This window comes from Pinus tabuliformis, chromosome X, assembly GCF_031772625.1.
Source record: "Pinus tabuliformis cultivar Carrire ecotype Pingquan chromosome X, CPIR1, whole genome shotgun sequence".
In the NCBI taxonomy this organism is placed as follows: Eukaryota; Viridiplantae; Streptophyta; class Pinopsida; order Pinales; family Pinaceae; genus Pinus; species Pinus tabuliformis.
The window spans coordinates 404,538,019-404,556,920 of record NC_142308.1 but is presented as its reverse complement, the minus strand read 5'-3'; positions in this window follow the sequence as shown (position 1 = coordinate 404,556,920).

The window sequence follows — 18,902 nt, the reverse complement described above, 5'->3', positions numbered from 1 at the left end:
TTTATATTATTATAATATTTTTTTAAATATTATTTTTATAATAGTTAATATTTTTATAATATTATAATATTTTTTAAATATTATTTTATAGTTATGTTGATTTTAATTTTTAATATAATAAATTTTAATGGGAATTATGAAATATAATTTTAATAAATGATAAATTTTATGTATTAATTAAATAATAAAATAAGTGTTTATATCTAAATATAAAATTCATGGGGTGTAGAGTAGATGGTGACAGGATGTTTTGTTAAGGCACTTTGTGGTGTAAAGGTCATTGGTTCGAAACTCCATGGCCAAAAATCCATCCATGCTAAGGGCTTATGTGGTCTGGGCTAGGTGTGATCTCTAGGTGATTTTGACAACTTAGATGCCTCTAGGTCATGGCTACTCAAGTCATAGGTTAGGCGTGCTAGTCATATCAGGACTCACATAATGTAGTAGCATAATAAAAGAATAACAATGATTTTAAAAATGTCTTAAAATAATTTCAATATATTTTTTTCTAATAAAAATAATATTAAAAAAATTCTATTAAAGGTTGTTTTATTTATCTACATGGTTCACAAACCTCTAAGATCGATGACCTCTACATCCATGAAATATTTGTAAAGACAGATCCACTCGAAGGGGTCACTTCCTATCGGCTCAACCACAGAGCCTGACCCTGGGAGCGTGGATAGAATTGAACCTATGCTCTCTCAATAGCAAAGGTTCTTTAATGATAGGGACTCGATGAATTGAGCTAACACTCAGGGTTGTTAAATGTTGTTATATATATATATATATATATATATATATATATATATATATATATAATTTTTTAATATTTCATAAGAGTAATATACATAGATGTTGTAAATGAATTCGACTAGGGAGGATAATAAAATTTCTCCCAACCACTCAAGCTAAACCCATTTGACAAGTATGTGTGTGTGTGTTTATATTACGATAATCTTTTTTCTCTAATTATGTATGTTGTGTTTATTGTATATGCATAACAATTATTAGACAAAAGCACTAGTTTATAAGGCAATATCCACACTAAAATATTTGTTAGTTCAAAAATAGGTTTTAGAAGTATGGTCTATAAATAGTAGGCCTATGGCTAGTTCATTTTCTCAACATGGATCCTCTGCAAAAATAAATAATGCTCTTTGTTACTAATCACCAACATGCATACAAGAATAGGTGTCCAAGTTGATATGATGCTCCTTGATCTTGCATGGTGGTGGAACCAGAGAACTAGGAGGTGAATCCATCCCCAGCCTAACCAATTGTCCTTCTGCATCTAATAATAGATTCTTTAGTTCGTTCAACCTATGCATCAAATTTTCCGATGTTTATTTCTTGTCCATCAGAACCTTTCCAAGAAGCAAATTTACATGCTAGTAGAGATTCACTGAATGTAGGTAGTAGTTTTGATGCCCACGTGAATTTGCAATGTCTAGAATCCACGGAGCTACCCCTTCCATAGCATATGACTCAAGAATTTCTTACCTCTCTTGACAAATTTCCTCTAACACATCCTGAATTTCCTCTTGTATCTATGGCGGGGTGTGTTCCTGCTAGCTTCATGCTGAGGATTTGATCTGAAAGCACACCCTGGAGCCACCCACCATGCATCGTTCCCCTCCTCCTTCGCAATAACGGGCTCATTGTCCTATCATGGCTATTATATGCAACAAAACATGGTACATAATGAGCAGGTTTGGGGATGGGGAATGGAGAAGGAACTAGTTGAAGAAGATAGAGATATTATCCTTCTAGGAGGGGAATGACGCAGAGGTGGCTCAGGAAACCCTTCTCCACTAGGGAAGGCCATTTATGATAGAAGGAAAGCCAATGGAGGGAGACCATTCAATAATTCCTGAGACACAAAGCATTAGTCAAAGGTCATGGTAGGTATATGATACAAAATAAGGATGTGGTAGAGGTGTAGTAGAAAGTCCAGGACATTGCCAAGGAGGAAGAAGATAGTCACGAAGACTTTAGATAATTTAGTCTAGATCAGGAGTAAAACCATTGAAGTGAACTCTGCCAACTTCCTTTGTAAGTAAGGCACATTAATGCTTGATGTGTGTGATGGCATGTGAAGGAGTAGGGTAGTGGGAGCCCTTGTCCTGTCATCCCATGAACACATTAATTTAACATAAACACTCCCATTGAGGTTTTTTTAATATTATCCTTAAAAATAAACATGAAAATATTTCATTTTTACAACCATGAGTTTTGTTATATACTTACACACTTCAAAGGAACAAGTATCTAATAGATTTTAATTTTATAGATACATAAAGTATAAACGAATATTTGAATTTCACAAATCATGGGTTTGCTTTTTGTCCTTCTAGACTTCAAAATGATTTTTATTCCAAAGGTATTTAGAATAACACTTATTATACCTGCCATAGGCATGGTATAACACATTCAGTAATTAGTTTGTCTTTGACCAATTTTTTTTTTCATTTATCTATAGTTTAACATTAAGAAATCAATTTTTATTATTTTATTATTACTATTTTTTAAATTTATTTAATTATAAATTGATTGGTTGAGGTATTATTATGAGCTTTTTAGTAACTTTGTAATTTAATAGTTGCTATTTTTTTTTAGTTTTATTTCCCTTTTATTTAATTTTATGATTTTTTATTTATTTAACTTTTTTATTTTTTTAGAAGTAAAAGGGAATAAAAAAACCTATGATTTTTTAAAAAACTTTTTGTGAAAAAACCTATAATTTTTTTTTGATTTTATAAATGGTTTGTAATCTAATAAATTTTATTAGAAAATTGTTAATTGTTAATTTTCTATTAAAACATAATGTATAAAATCCATATCAATATAAAATAAAATAAGCCATTCAAAAGTGGATGTGAAAATTTACTATTACAATATGGACTTTCATAGAAATGAAATTAAATATAATTTTTTTTCTAATTATCACTGTTTCTTTTCTTTTTGGGTTACTAACTTTTTTTTTTTGGGTTTTATAATAGAAATATTAGGCTAAGTGGAAGGGGAAAATGATTCTAGTTGGTCTGAAAAGTATGGATTTATCTCCCCCTGATAAAATCATTGCCAACATTTAAATAAGTTACTATATTTTTAATGAATTACCTAAAAACATATCTAACCTCCAAATCACCATTCTTATTCACACCAATATAAATTGCCCAAGTTGTTAAGAGATCCACGTTTGTGGTTGTATCAACGTTGAATTCGGGATTTGCTGATATTTTATGAATGGTATCTGATGCTAGGTGTCCAAAAGAACTGGCTTCAAATTCTGAATTGGGCTTCCTCATCCATTAGTCTAGGCCTATGTCCGGAGTCAAGTATTATGACATTTGCTATTCTTAAAATTTAATTATGTTCCACTGGTATCTATAGGCTATACTTTGAAATAATTTAGGAACTGCAAAGATGAATATGAGATATATAAAATGTGCAATTATTCTTGTACTAATTGTTGCACTACAAATAGATGCAAATACTCTCTTTTATGGGGAATTCGTGGGAAAAGAAGAGTTATCACTTATTGATTTGTCAATTCCAGTGAAAGCTCTTGAGTTTGGTTGGGCACTTTTAACATTGCCAAAGATGCCCTTCTCTCTAGCATGTGATTGTGTTGCGTTCAAGATTAGAGGATCCAGAGATCAAATTAATTCGCCCCTCACTGGCCTCTAATTCAGAGATAATTTTTTTTCAAAAAAAAACCCTTGTTTTTTTAGAAGGATAATTTTAAAGCGGAGTTTTGTTATTTGGAATACAAATTGGTGGTTTTTGTTTTTGTTTTTTTGTTTTGTTTTTGTTCAAAGGAGAGTTTTGTTATTTGGAAGACAAATTGGTTTTAGACAACTTAAACTTCTAAGGTTCATAACAGATAACTCGTTTGTAAAAAAATTGAAAAATTATATATTTACTTAATCTAATAAACTTTTTTCATCTGATTGAAATAATTCTACATATTGTTTATTCACATGCCTTATTAAATTCAAATATCTTTTATTTATCTTAGCTCAATTACATTTGATTATCTTATTACATTATATTTTGTTTATATATATATAATTTTTTTCTTTCTTTCTTCAGTATAATAAGTGTGAATATATGAAGATTGTATGTGAAGATTTTTATTAAATTTAAATTTAATAATAAAATATTAAAATAACTTTTTAATTGTTAAAATTGTAGAAATTAAGTGTTTTGAGAATTTTCAATATACTGAATAGATTTATTTAAATAATAATGATTTTAATTCAAAATTAAAATATAAACTATTCAAAAAATATTGTTGTTAAATTATTTTTTTAAATACTATTACTATTTTTTTTTAAATGATAGAGAATTAATAAATTTAGAATCTCAACAAAATTCATAAAGATTTTGATTTTTGCTCCATTTTTATTAATTACAACAGTAAGCACAAAACAAACTCACTTAGATTGTCATAATTTTAGCGTCAATGGATATATTATTTTTTCCCAAAAATTGGGTCAATGGATATATTAATTTAGTTGTTGGTAAAAAATTGATTCCCTAACTTAAACCTATCACTAAATAAAGTTATATAGTTTCATAACAGTTTCACCTTTCAACAATCCAAATTTCAATTTCCCTATATTTAAACTGAGGGTCACGTACCAGCTACTAGATAGCACTTATTGGTAATGAGAATGACATTTACTTTTTATCACCAAATAATATTAATGGTAAGTTTAGAAAGAGGGAAAAGATTGTTGGTAATGAGAATGACATTTACTTTTTATCTCCAAATAATATTAATGGTAAGTTTAGAAAGGGGAAACGATTCAATATGTTTATGATTGTGCCCATATAAAAAGAATTTACTTTATATAAATTTAATATTTGTAAGATTTAATATTTTATATTATTATAATATTTTTTTAAATATTATTTTTATAATAGTTAATATTTTTATAATATTATAATATTTTTTAAATATTATTTTTATAATAGTTATGTTGATTTTAATTTTTAATATAATAAATTTTAATGGGAATTAAGAAAAATAATTTTAATAAATGATAAATTTTATGTATTAATTAAATAATAAAATAAGTGTTTATATCTAAATATAAAATTCATGGGGTGTAGAGTAGATGGTGGCAGGATGTTTTGTTAAGGCACTTTGTGGTGTAAAGGTCATTGGTTCGAAACTCCATGGCCAAAAATCCATCCATGCTAAGGGTTTATGTGGTCTAGGCTAGGTGCGATCTCTAGGTGATTTTGACAACTTAGATGCCTCCAAGTCGTGGCTACTCAAGTCATAGGTTAGGCGTGCTAGTCATATCAGACTCACATAATGTAGTAGCATAATAAAATAATAACAATGATTTTAAAAATGTCTTAAAATAATTTCAATATTTTTTTTTTCTAATAAAAATAATATTAAAAAAATTCTATTAAAGGTTGTTTTATTTATCTACATGGTTCACAAACCTCTAAGATCGATGACCTCTACATCCATGAAATATTTGTAAAGACAGATCCACTCGAAGGGGTCACTTCCTAGGGGTCACTTCCTATGGGCTCAACCACAGAGCCTGACCCTAGGAGTGTGGATAGAATTGAACCTATGCTCTCTCAATAGCAAAGGTTCTTTAATGATAGGGACTCGATCAATTGAGCTAACACTCAGGGTTGTTAAATGTTGTTATATATATATATATATATATATATATATATATATATATATAATTTTTAAATATTTCATAAGAGTAATATACATACATGTTGTAAATGAATTCGACTAGGGAGGATAATAAAATTTCTCCCAACCACTCAAGCTAAACCCATTTGACAAGTATGTGTGTGTGTGTTTATATTACGATAATCTTTTTTCTCTAATTATGTATGTTGTGTTTATGTATATGCATAACAATTATAAGACAAAAGCACTAGTTTATAAGGCAATATCCACACTAAAATATTTGTTAGTTCAAAAATAGGTTTTAGAAGTATGGTCTATAAATAGTAGGCCTATGGCTAGTTCATTTTCTCAACATGGATCCTCTGCAAAAATAAATAATGCTCTTTGTTACTAATCACCAACATGCATACAAAAATAATGGCTCTATTTCATATTTGGTTCACTACTCGACTACGTGCTTGAATAGACATAGCTTCGTTCAACAATGTCTCTCCAAATATGTTCTCAAGCTTTTAGTTATATTCACACAATGAATGGAAGATATGTGGTAGCATTATAACTATCATTACAATGATCGGATAAGCGAATAATGAGTGAATATGGTAATGTTGTAGTGTATAGTATTGGAACAACAATGTTGTGTACACATACAAACCCATCACAAAATGACAAGCACTTGCATAAAATAAATTGCAATATTGATTATAGAATGTGGTTAAACAATGAACCAACAATAAACTTAACCAATTTCAAAACTCAAGTAATCATTTAAATTAATGAAAACAACTAGGACTACAATATAACTTTTTTATAGTCCTATTCTTTTAGATAAATTGCAAGAACATGTTAAAAAAAAACCACATCAAGTATACATTGCCATGGACACCATGAGATAGTAGAGGTTTTTTACAATAGAAATCTAAATGGATAAACCAGGTTCTAGGGGATTTTTATCAGATGAATTGATTAAAATATGGGTTATCTATTCACATAAAACTTTATGCATTGTTACTCACTAGTAGAAACAAATTAACAAGTGGATTAGACATAAATAATCTCTCTTGATGTATGGTTAGGCACATTGTCTCCCTTGTTCTATGATATTTGAGTTGATTGCCTCTTAGAACTCTTCCCTCTATAATTTTCCTTCTTCATTTCCTCCTATTCTCTGCTCCCTTCTCTTTCATTTCAATGCCCTTCTTCTATAAATACTTTATTTTTAATGGGCTCTCTTGGAAGGGAAACCATCATAATGATTAGTTTCAACTTCCAAGTCATTTTTTAACATTTCCTTATATTTGATAAAAAAAAACAATTAAATACTTATACAAAGTGTATAAAGATCTAGGTCTTTGAATTGATGTCATATCACCCTTGTTGATTATGATACTAGCATTGCCATTAGGTTAAGTGTGATGACTTGTAGGTTGGTTGAAGCATGTGGTTGCTATCTATGTGGTATTGCATGCTATCTTACTGATTTAATACCTGGGAGATAAAGATGCTTTATAAGTCATTATCCACACTAATATATTTTCCAATCAAAAAACTAAATTTAGAGTGCAAGTATGTGACCACCCTCCTCTCACATCTACCCAAGTAACTGTCCAACCAAAGTAAACATGTGACGCAAAGTTACTGATCCAGGTGGATCTTCAGACACAATGGCATGGAAAATCTCAAAATTCAAAGTGGTAGAAAAGCAAGTATCCTGACATCAAATCGAAGTGCTCGTCGCCCTGATTCCAACGGTGTGAATGACACTCCAATCCGAGTCCAGATGATGAAGTTATGGCAGAAAGAAGGTTGCCTTGTTCCTTTGGAAAATGAGGCTTTTTCCCTAAAAATGGCTTTAAGCCTTTAAAAGGCAAAATCACAATCGGAGGGTCCAAAGGGGATGACTTAAGGAGGAGCGGCAGAACCCCCGATCAACGATCTCCGAATAATCGGAGTCGGGGGCAAGAAATCGATGATATCGGGGTGATTGGATCAACGGATCGGGTCGGCGAAACCCAAAGGATTGGACTAGGACCCCTGCAAGCAGCGATGCGATATGTTGATGCGATACACCGATATCAGTGATCGGCACAGTCAAGGGAAAGACCCCAGGGCCATTGCGATTTGCGATCAACGTGGACCCGATAGGCAAATAAGCTTGATTTAAGGAAATTTGAAGTCCGGGATTTCGTTTTTTTAGTGTTTTCTGTGTATTATATGTTTAAATGGAAAAGGGCCATTTTAAATGGGGTTTGTTGCTTAGAAAGGGCGGACGGTCAGCCCGCTGATCCTTTTGAGGAAACGACTTCTATTATAAATAGACCACCTCTGATTCAAGCGTGCCTATAACCAAAAGGGACATTATAGAAGCCCAATGATTGGAAAAAGGACGGGGAGAGAGAATTTTTTGGCACACAGTTCAAGGCAGTAGCTTGTAGGAGGGCCGATTGATCATTTTGTCTGAATTGGGTGAATTTTATATGGTTTTTGCCCCTCTCGATGCCACAGATGCAGTGGTGCTATCCATTTCTCTGTCTGAGTTCTCCTTTTCACAACCATTTTCCAGAATGGAGGTATAAGCCTATTTTTATGTAAACTGATGAATGTAGTCTCTTCTTTCCATGTCATTTAATGAATGAAGGCCTCCCCATTGATTGAGCAGGGCCCAGAGACATAGTCCAAGTTGGATGAACTTCGTTATCAAGTCTTGTTGTCTTCTTTTCATGCCTTTATGTGTTCCTTCTTCTTTTCTTGTGTGCACATTAAATTTCGGTGTTAAGCTGCAATTTTCACATGTGATTCTTTTCATACATCTATAAGCAAAAGATCCCTGGATTAAGTGGTATCAGAGCAGGTCTTTTTAGATGTGAATTGCATGTTTGTATGCTAACAAGAGACAGACTCTGAAGAGGCGAAGGGGAATTAGAGCCTTTCGATCCCAAAGCGGGGTGTGCACATCGAAGGAGAAACATGGCAGAAGATGAAGCTCATCTTGAAGAGGAGCGCAATTTCTGCAAGACCTTCTATTCAATGGCAGAGAATATCAGTCAATTGGTTTTAAGGTTGGAGAAAGCAGAAGAGAGAAACCCAGAAGAACAAGGTTCAACACATGGAAATGGTGGAGAAGAACCCCCTCCTTCTCCTTTTGCGAGCGAAGGCTCTCCTTCCTCTCACCACCATAATTGTAGAAACTCAAAGGATGCATCTAAGAAACCTTTCTTTAAATTAGATGTTAAATTTGATCTTCCCATGTTTAATGGTGAAAGAAATGTAGAAAAGCTTAGTAATTGGATTAGGTAGATTGAGGTCTACTGCAGGATTCAACAGATCGTGGAGGATGAGGCAAAGATTCAATTGGCCTCTCTATGGCTGAGCAGCACCACTCTTGTTTGGTGGGAGAGAAAATTGCATAGCAGTAAGAATGTGGGTAACCTATTTTCCTCATGGCTTGATTTTATTTCTACATTAAAGTAACAGTTTTATCCCTTGGGATACAAGAAAAAAGCATTAATGAATTGGCAGTATTTAAGGCAAGGCAAAGGTCAAGATGTTCAAAGTTTTACAGAGGAGTTTAGAAAGCAAGCACTGAATTTGGGTATTGCATTTGATACACCTGAAGTTGTAACTAAATATATTGTCTCATTGCATAGCTACATTAGGCATTCGTTGTTGTTGTTTGAACCAACCATTATTGACTCAGCCAGTGTGAAGGCAATTCATATTGAGAATAGGGGAAAAAATGAAAGAGATGATCATTCCAGAAAACCACTGTTCAAACCTCCCAATGGCAAATCTAAAGCGAAATGGAAAGGAAAGGAGAAGAAGACGGAAACAGCCAAAGAAGGAGAAAGGCCGTATTGCAATCATTGCAAAAAGGAAGGCCACGATGACAATCACTGTTGGAAATAGCACCCAGAAAAGCATCCAAAGAAGTATGGAGGAAAAGGGAAGTAGAAGATAGTGGCAACTGCGCAGCAAGATGTTGGATCAGATTCTGGAGATGAAGCATTAATCACAACCATGGGAACAAAAGGTACTCTTACACCTCATGTTAATTCTGAATCGCATGAAGGCACTAGTTCTATAAATGAGTCCCTTTCTAATGATCGAAAGAGAATTGAACTATTTCATATCAGAGTTGTTGTAAATCATACTAAAGTTGAAACTCTGTTTGATACTAGATCCCAAGAAAATTTAATCGCATAATCCCTGGTAAAGAAACTCGGCTTAGAAACAAAACCACACCCGAAACCTTACCCGCTTGGATGGATACATGATAAAGCAAAACTAAATGTAACCAAGCAGTGTAAAGTCAAATTTGTAATCGCTTCTAAGCTAGTGGATGAAGTAGAACTAGATGTGATTCCATTGGATATCTGTGGCATGGTGTTAGGGAGCCCATATCTGTATGATAGAAAGGTAGTCTTCTTTCGTCACGAAAACAAATACCAAATCACAAAAGATGGGGTAGAATATATAGTAAGGGCTCATCAAAATAAAATCAATGCCAGCCTTGTAAGTGCTGGACAAATGAAAAGGCTGGTGAATTCCAGTAAGGGTTGCATGCTGATGGTTGTAAGGGAAAAAGAGGCAGAATTAGCTGATGCTTTCCAGGGTTGTGATCAGGAACATAAACAGGAATTATCTGAATTAATTTCTAATTATGATGAGCTGTTTCAGGAACCAAAGGGATTACCTCCGAAGAGGGAAATCCAACACGAAATCCATTTTCAGCATGATGCTCCTTTACCGAATATTGGCATGTACAGGATGTTGGCCATTGAGATGGAGGAAATCAAGAAACAGGTGCAGGAATTGCTGGACCAAGGGGTCATTAGGCCGAGCACTTCTCCGTGTGGCTCACCAATTGTCTTAGTCCCAAAGAAAGATGGCACATGGAGGATGTATGTGGATTACCGTGCACTAAACAAGATCACGGTGAAAAATCACTGCCCTCTTCCACGCATTGATGACTTATTGGATCAATTAAAGAATTCTGTTTATTTCACCAAATTGGATTTGCGCAGTGATTATCACCAGGTCTGAATTGCAGAGCAGGATGTGTGGAAAACCACTTTCAAGAACAAACAGGGGCTGTTCGAATGGATGGTGATGACATTCAGACTTTGCAACGCTCCAGCCACTTTTATGAGAGTCATGAATGATCTCTTTCGGCCTTTCATTGATGAATTTGTTCTTGTATATTTAGATGATATACTTGTCTTTAGTAAAATTTGGAATGAACATGTGTGTCATGTGAAGAAAGTGCTTGATGTTTTGAAAAATGAGAAACTCTATGTAAAGTTGTCAAAGTGTGAGTTCGGGAAAACCTCTTTGGGTTACCTAGGTCATATTATTGGTCATGGTCAGTTAAAGATTGATCCTTCTAAAGTTGAAGCAATTGTAAATTGGCCTAAGCCTACTAGTGTAACCGAGGTTCGTAGCTTTTTAGGTGCAGTCTAGTATTGGAGGAGATTTATTGCCAATTTCTCTGTTATTGCAGCACCTCTGCACACATTGACAAGTGTGAAATAGGTCTTCCAATGGGGAGGAAGACAATAGAAGTCCTTCAAAACGTTGAAGGAAAATATTAGCACCACACCAATCTTAGCCATACTAGATCTCCAACAGCCATTCGCAATCGAAACCGATATCAGCGGTTATGCCATGGGAGCTGTACTGATGCGGCAAAAGAAGCTGATTTGTTACCATTCTGAGAAGTTTTCTCAAGCTCTGATAAACTATCCCACTTATGAAAAGGAGCTTTATGCCTTGGTGCAGAGTGTGAAAAAGTGGAAACACTACCTGATTGGCAAGGAGACCATCATCCATACGGATCATTAACCCTTGCAGTACCTTCAGTCGCAGACCAAGTTGCAGCAATCTCGTCATTTCAAGTGGATGGTTTTTCTTCAACAGTTTCATCTGGTAATAAAGTATAAGAAGGGCACTAGTAATAAAGTGGTCGATATGCTATCTCGCCCTCCTATTTCTGCTTCTGTTATTTTGCATAATGCTTTGTTGTCTTTTGAGAGTTATGCTGAACAATATGCTAACGATGATGACTTTAAGGAGATTTATGAAAAACTAACCCATGGTTCACAGGTGGACAACTATCACTTGCAGGGGAAATTGTTGTATCACCTTGGTAAATTGTGTATTCCCACAGGGGAAAGAGTATATGGAATTCGAGAGGCCCACACCTCTCTGGTGTTTGGACACTTTGGTGTCAAAAAGACTTTATGTCGTGTACAAAGATTTTGTTTTTGGCCTCATATGAAAAACATTGTGACTCGCTATGTAAAGGGTTGTGTGATGTGTTCTGTTTCAAAGCCCTCTAATAGAAAACTCGGGCTCTACACACCACTCCTTATTCCGAGTCACCCATGGGAAAGTGTGTCAATGGACTTTGTAGAAAAAGAAGATCACTGTAGAGCAGACTACTTCTCTATTCTTTCAACATGTTTGGGTCCATTTTGGATTACCCACATCGATTGTGTCAGATCAGGACTCTCCCTTTCTCGGAGAATTTTGGACCAGCTTGTGGAAGATGATGGACACCAAATTGAAAAGAAGCATGACATTTCATCCACAGATTGACGGACAGACAGAGGTTGTCAACCGTACCATGGTACACTTGCTACGAGGCTATTATGGGAAACATTCGAAGTTGTGGGATGAACATCTCCCATATGTACAACATTCCTACAACGGAGTAGTGCATTCGTCTATGCAGCGTTCACCATTTGAGACATGTTTTGGTTTCCTGCCATAGGATCCTTTTGATATGGTATTTGGAAGGGAAGATGGCTCCAGTGGACGTAATGATATGGACAAAGCTTAGTAGTTCATTCAACGAATCTAGTTGATTCACCAAGCAGTACAAGAGCAATTGGAGAAAAGTCAAGCCCGTTACAAGGCTCGACATGACAAACACCGAGTCGACCATCAATTCCAAGTGGGCAACCATCAATTAGCTCACAGATCATCTTATCATCCCCAATCTGATCGGAAAATTGAGATTGTGAACAAATGTTTGGAAGGATATCTTCGTTGCTTTGTATCTGATAAATAGAGAAAATGGGTCAAGTGGTTACTTCTGGCGAAATGGTGGTATAACACTTCCTTCCATACTGCAACAAAAATGACCCCATTTATGGCGCTTTATGAATATCATCCATGATCTATCACATCGCATTTAAGACAAAATTATAAGGTTCAAGTAGTGGAAGATCACATCCAGCATCAACAACAAGTTCTCCAACTCTTAAAGGATAACCTCACTTTGGCACAAAATAGAATGAAACAACAGGTAGATCAACATCACAGCGAAAGAATTTTTGATGTAGGTAACTAGGTATTTTTACAGCCACAACCATAAAAACAAATGTCCCTCAAGCAAGCTAAGAAGGATAATAAATTATCACCAAATTATTATGGTCCTTACAAGAAGTTGCAAAATATTGGTACTATGGCATACAAATTGGAGCTTCCTACATTTACCCGGGAGGTCACCCATCCCAATACTACTCTAGCCCAAGTGCACTTAAATGCAGAGTTGTATGTGTGTGATGCACACTATGTGTATGTGAAAATCGTTGAGGAGAAGGCATTGAGTGTTTGTCGGGTGTCGAAATCAATCCAAAGTGCATACGGAATAAGGACAAAGGTAGAAGCTAAGAATTTATTAAAGGATAAGTATTTGTATTTTATTTCAATTTTATTATGCATGTGATTTATGATTATGGTCCATGATGATTACATGTGATCTACGATTATGATTTATGATGGTTACATGTGATTTATGATTTTTATTTATGATGGTTGTGTTTTGAGCTAACCTGATGTGATATGTTTATACATAATGATTTTACCAAAGATGCTAGTTTGAGTTGTTGTGATAGGAAACAAACATAATTGCATGTATACCTTATTGACATGCCACCAATGAGGTATGATTCGAAGTTATTTCAATTTAGTTTGAATCTAATGGAAATTGTGTGCTCGGTAGGAAAACATGAAATTCCTGGTTGGGTGGTTGAAACTGACGGCAAGCATTAGTAGCAATAGCATAAGGAATTGGAACATGCAACAATATGTTTGTAAAGCATTCAGGAGCAAGGACATTGTGGGACACTAGTACCCAATAGTGTACATTGATTTCCATGAGCATGATATGATCGGTATGATGGTTTTTAGGTAGGGATATGCCATGGTTTTTGGACCTTTCGATGTAAGGAAACCTTGCTAAGGAATGGACTTCTTGGGATGGGGGTGATAGTGGAACTTGTAAAGTGTGTGACTGCATGGAAAGGGGTGATCAAATTTCTCAAGGGACTATGTAGCAGAGAAGGGAAGTTCGGGGATATATTTGTTTTGGTCATTAGCATTTCCAAATGGAATCAAATGCACATTGGGAATTTTCCCTGGAACAATGAGAGGGTAACTATTCAATAAGAGGACAAGTGGCACAGGATTATAACGTTGGATATTAGATGAAAATTTGACCTTACAGTGGATTCTAGACTTCCTAGGTTGGAGAACTTGTTGTTGATGCTGGATGTGATCTTCCACTACTTAAACCTTATCATTTTGTCTTAAATGCGATGTGATAGATCGTGGATGATATTCATAAAGTGCCATAAATGGGGTCATTTTTGTTGCAGTATGGAAGGAAGTGTTATACCACCATTCTGCCACAAGTAACCACTTGACCCATTTTCTCTGTTTATCAGATACAAAGCAACGAAGATATCCTTCCAAACATTTGTTCACAATCTAAATTTTCCCATCAGATTGAGGATGATAAGATGATCTATGAGCTAAGTGTGGTTCCACATAAGCAAGGATAGGATGAACGGAGAAGGGAAGAAGTTGCAACCCATCTGGTATGGTCCATTCACCATATTGGAGAAGATTGGAAACAATGCCTTTTGTCTTGATTTGCCAATATATATGCAGATGTACTCAGTAGTGAATGTAGAGAACTTAAAGCTGTATGAACCACCATTGATCATGGACACCGATGAGATGGGCACAGTTCCTACAGTTGATGATTTTGTGCTAGAATATCTCGATAAGTTACCTGAAGACATCATCCTTGACAGAAGAACCAGGACTTCACAGCGAGGAGATGTGGAATACCTTTGAGTTGGTTTCAAAGGAATGCACCCCAACAAGGCAAAATGGCTGGAGAAGGAAAGGGTGAGGGAACAATTCCCTTACTTGCCAATTGACTAATGAAAGCTTTTGGCGGTCCAAAAGCTCCTTAATGGGGAGGATTGATCTAGGTGGATCTTCAGACACAGCGGCATGGAAAATCTCAAAATTCAAAGTGGTAGAAAAGCAAGTATCCTGACATTAGATCGAAGTGCTCGTTGCCCTAATTCCAATGGTGTGAACGGCATTCCAATCTGAGTCCGGATGATGAAGTTATGACAGAAAGAAGGTTGCCTTGTTCCTTTGGAAAATGAGGCTTTTTCCCTAAAAATGGCTTTAAGCCTTTAAAAGGAAAAATCGCAATCAGAGGGTCCAAAGGGGCAGACTTAAGGAGGCACAGAGGAACCCTCGATCAGAGATATTCGATTAATCGGAGTCGAGGGAAAGCAATTGGTGATATCGGGGTGATCAGATCAGCGGATCGAGTCGGTGAAACACAAAGGATTGGACTAGGACCCCTGCAAGCAGCGATGCGATATGCTGATGTGATAGGGCCGATGCGATACGCCGGTATCGGCGATATTGGCGATATTGGTGATCGACAATCAAGACAATTAAGGGAAAGACCCCAGGGCCATTGTGATTTGCGGTTAGCACAGACCTGACAGGAAAATAAGCCCGATTTAAGGAAATTTGAAGTCCGAGGTTTTGGTTTTTTAGTGTTTTCTGTGTATTATCTGTTTAAATGGAAAAGGGCCATTTTAAATGGGGTTTGTTGCATAGAAAGGGTAGATGGTCGGCTCACCGATCCTTTCGAGGAAACGACTTCTATTATAAATAGACCACCTCTGATTCAAGAACGCCTGTAACCAAAAGGGACATTATAAAAGCCCAATGATTGGAAAAAGGATGGGGAGAGAGGATTTTCTAGCACATAGTTCAAGGCAACAGCTTGTAGGTGTTGGCATTATGATACATATGTTGTACTTGATGGCAACCCACTCATCTCAGATAATAAATTATAGTGTAGAGAAAAGTTCACGCACTTATATGCAGAGAAAAGTTTATTTCATGTAGAGAAAAGTTCACGCACTTTTATGCAGAGAAAAGTTTATTTCATGTAGAGAAAAGTTCACACACTTTTATGCAGAGAAAAGTTTATTTCATGTAGAGAAAAAGTTCACGCACTTTCATGAAAGGAAAAACGCGTATATGTTGGAGAACTTACCTTTGGTCCATGGTAGTTAGTCCTTGGAATTTGAACCTATGAGGAAAAGCGCGTATATGTTGGAGAACTTACCTTTGGTCCATGGTAGTTAGTCCTTGGTATTTGAACCTATGAGGAAAAGAGCGTATATGTTGGAGAACTTACCTTTGGTCCATGGTAGTTAGTCCTTGGTATTTGAACCTATGAGGAAAAGCGCGTATATGTTGGAGAACTTACCTTTGGTCCATGGTAGTTAGTCCTTGGTATTTGAACCTATGGTTTTGGACCATGGTACCTCGTCAAAAGTGTTGATCTCACGCACTTTCATGGTTGGTTCATGGTATTAGTCCAACAGCTTTTTTGATCCTATGGTTTTGGCCCGTGGTATTGTGAAAGGCCTAAGACTATAAAAGAGGAAGGAGATCATTTGGCAAAGCATCTTCTGAATTATCGAATATCTGATAAAGTGCTAGATCTGGAATATTGTGATTGGGTTTTGGTGCAGATCTGGATCTGAATGAAGAAGGAACCTGAGCGTAAGGAGAAGGATAAGTTCTATTGATGGGTCAAAATCTTAAGGCTGGAATAGTGGTATCTCTATATGATTTTGATCTGTGATATGTGGCATACGCTTGATCTATAAATCTAATAATCTGGGTCTGAATTATTGATACATGTTTTATTTTACACATGTTATGATCTGGGTATGTCTGATGTAACAACTGCAAAGTTATAAGGAAATATTTGCAGACTTGTATGCGGGTTGGCTTTGGTGAAATCAGAGATTGATGATGCAAGTGTAGTTGATGGGTTTTTGATGTTCTTGGATCCAGTTTGAAAATTTATGAAAAGTGGTCCTTGAAAGAAAAGAAGTAGGGGGTTGTAGCTCCCTTCCAGGAGAGACTGGAAAACGAGAGAGAGTTGTAGCTCTCTGCAGGTTGCAGCCTGCGTACTGGTAAAGGACTGCACCAGTACAAAATCATTGTAAAAGGAGTTTCTTATTAAAAGAAGATAGAGACATATTGCAGCAGGTGGTTTTCTCCCACATTGGGTTTCCACCTTATATCATGGTGTTCATGTGTGTGACTTATGTGTGATGATCTGTTCTATTTTACTGCACCTGTTTACTGTTAATATGGTTGATAATGTTCTAATGCACTCATTAAGGATCAACTAACTGAATCATAAGAAGTTGTGGAAGTAGCATATATGAATCTGAATATGGAAATGAAAAATTTTTATTGATGTGATAATATTGATTCACCCCCCCCTCTCAGTATTATTTCCAACAATTGGTATCAGAGCAGGTCCTTCTGAAGAAGCCTAATCGCTTGAAGGAAGATCTAACATCATGAGCAACTACGAGAGGGAAGCATCAATCAGGCCACCAATTTTTGATGGGACAAACTTCAATTATTGGAAGGTAAGAGTTACTGCCTATCTTCAATCTCTTGGTACAGAAGTTTGGGATATCATAGATACAGGCTACACTTTTCCTTCAGCTACTCCTACAGATACGGCCGAAAAGAAGAAATATGAAACAAATGCTAAAGCAGTCAATACTCTGCTGGGATGCCTATCTCAAACAGAATTCGTGAAGGTTATGCAATATAAATCCACAAAAGAAATATGGGACAAGATTGTCTTGAGCTACGAAGGAGATGAACAGGTAAAGCGTGCTAAACTTCAAACCCTCAGGATTCAGTATGAGAATCTCAGAATGTATAATGATGAAAGTGTGGCTAACTATTTCCTTTGGGTAGATGAAATTGTTAATTGCATGAAAAACTTGGGTGAAGAAATAAAAGAGGCTATTGTGGTTGAAAAAGTTCTAAGATCATTGTCCCCCAAGTTTGAATCTAAGGTGTCTGCAATAGAAGAAAAGGAAAATCTACGAATTATTACTATGTCTCAACTACACGGAATTCTAACTGCTTATGAAATGAGAAAGGGAGGTCCATCAGACAGAAGAGAAGCTGCTTTCAAGGCTTCAAGCAAAGGAGACTATTATGAAGCAAGTCACGTGCCAGAAGAAGAAGAAGAAGAATCAAATTTTGTCAGAAATCTTCAAAGGGGTACTGGAAGGTTCAGAGGTAAGTTACCTTTTAAATGATTTGCTTGTGGAAGAGTAGGTCATTATGCTGCGAAATGTCCTCATAAGGATAAAGGAAAGGAACCTGCTAGATGGAACAAGAAACATATTGCAAATAAGAAAAGCTACTACACTCATGAAGATAGTGATGGTCTATCAAATAGTGATGAAGATGAACGAGGTAATGACTATAAACTCTTAATGGAATTTGAAGATGATGATTACATGGATGCTATAGATGTGGATAGCTTTTGTGAAGAAATTTTTAGACTTAAGACATGTATAGAAGAAAAGAATAGGATCATTGATACTCTACAACTTCAAATTGATGAAAAAGAAAAATATCTTGAAAAGTTAGAAGGTGAAATTGTTGGTCTTAGAAAAGAGATTGAGAAAACAAAGGCTATTAATCTTAAGTTTGTCAAAGGATCTGAAACTCTGGATGAGATCATCAATGTACAACGTTCTCCTCTAAACAAGACAGGTCTGGGCTATAATGGAGAAACTTCTCAAGCATCCACCTCAAAGAGTTATCTTGATGCAGCAAGAAGGAATGAGCAAAAGCACAATGGAGATCACCAGGTAAAGCAGGGACCAATTACAAACAAAGACTATCAGGAAAATCAGGGGCAATCTGTCTCAAGGATGAACAAAAGCTACAACCAGCCACAGGTAAAATCCTCTCAATTTGTTTCAAGAATGAATGACAATAGAAATTACAATCGTTTGGCCGGAAGATTTGATAACCGCAGAAATTTCTTCAATGG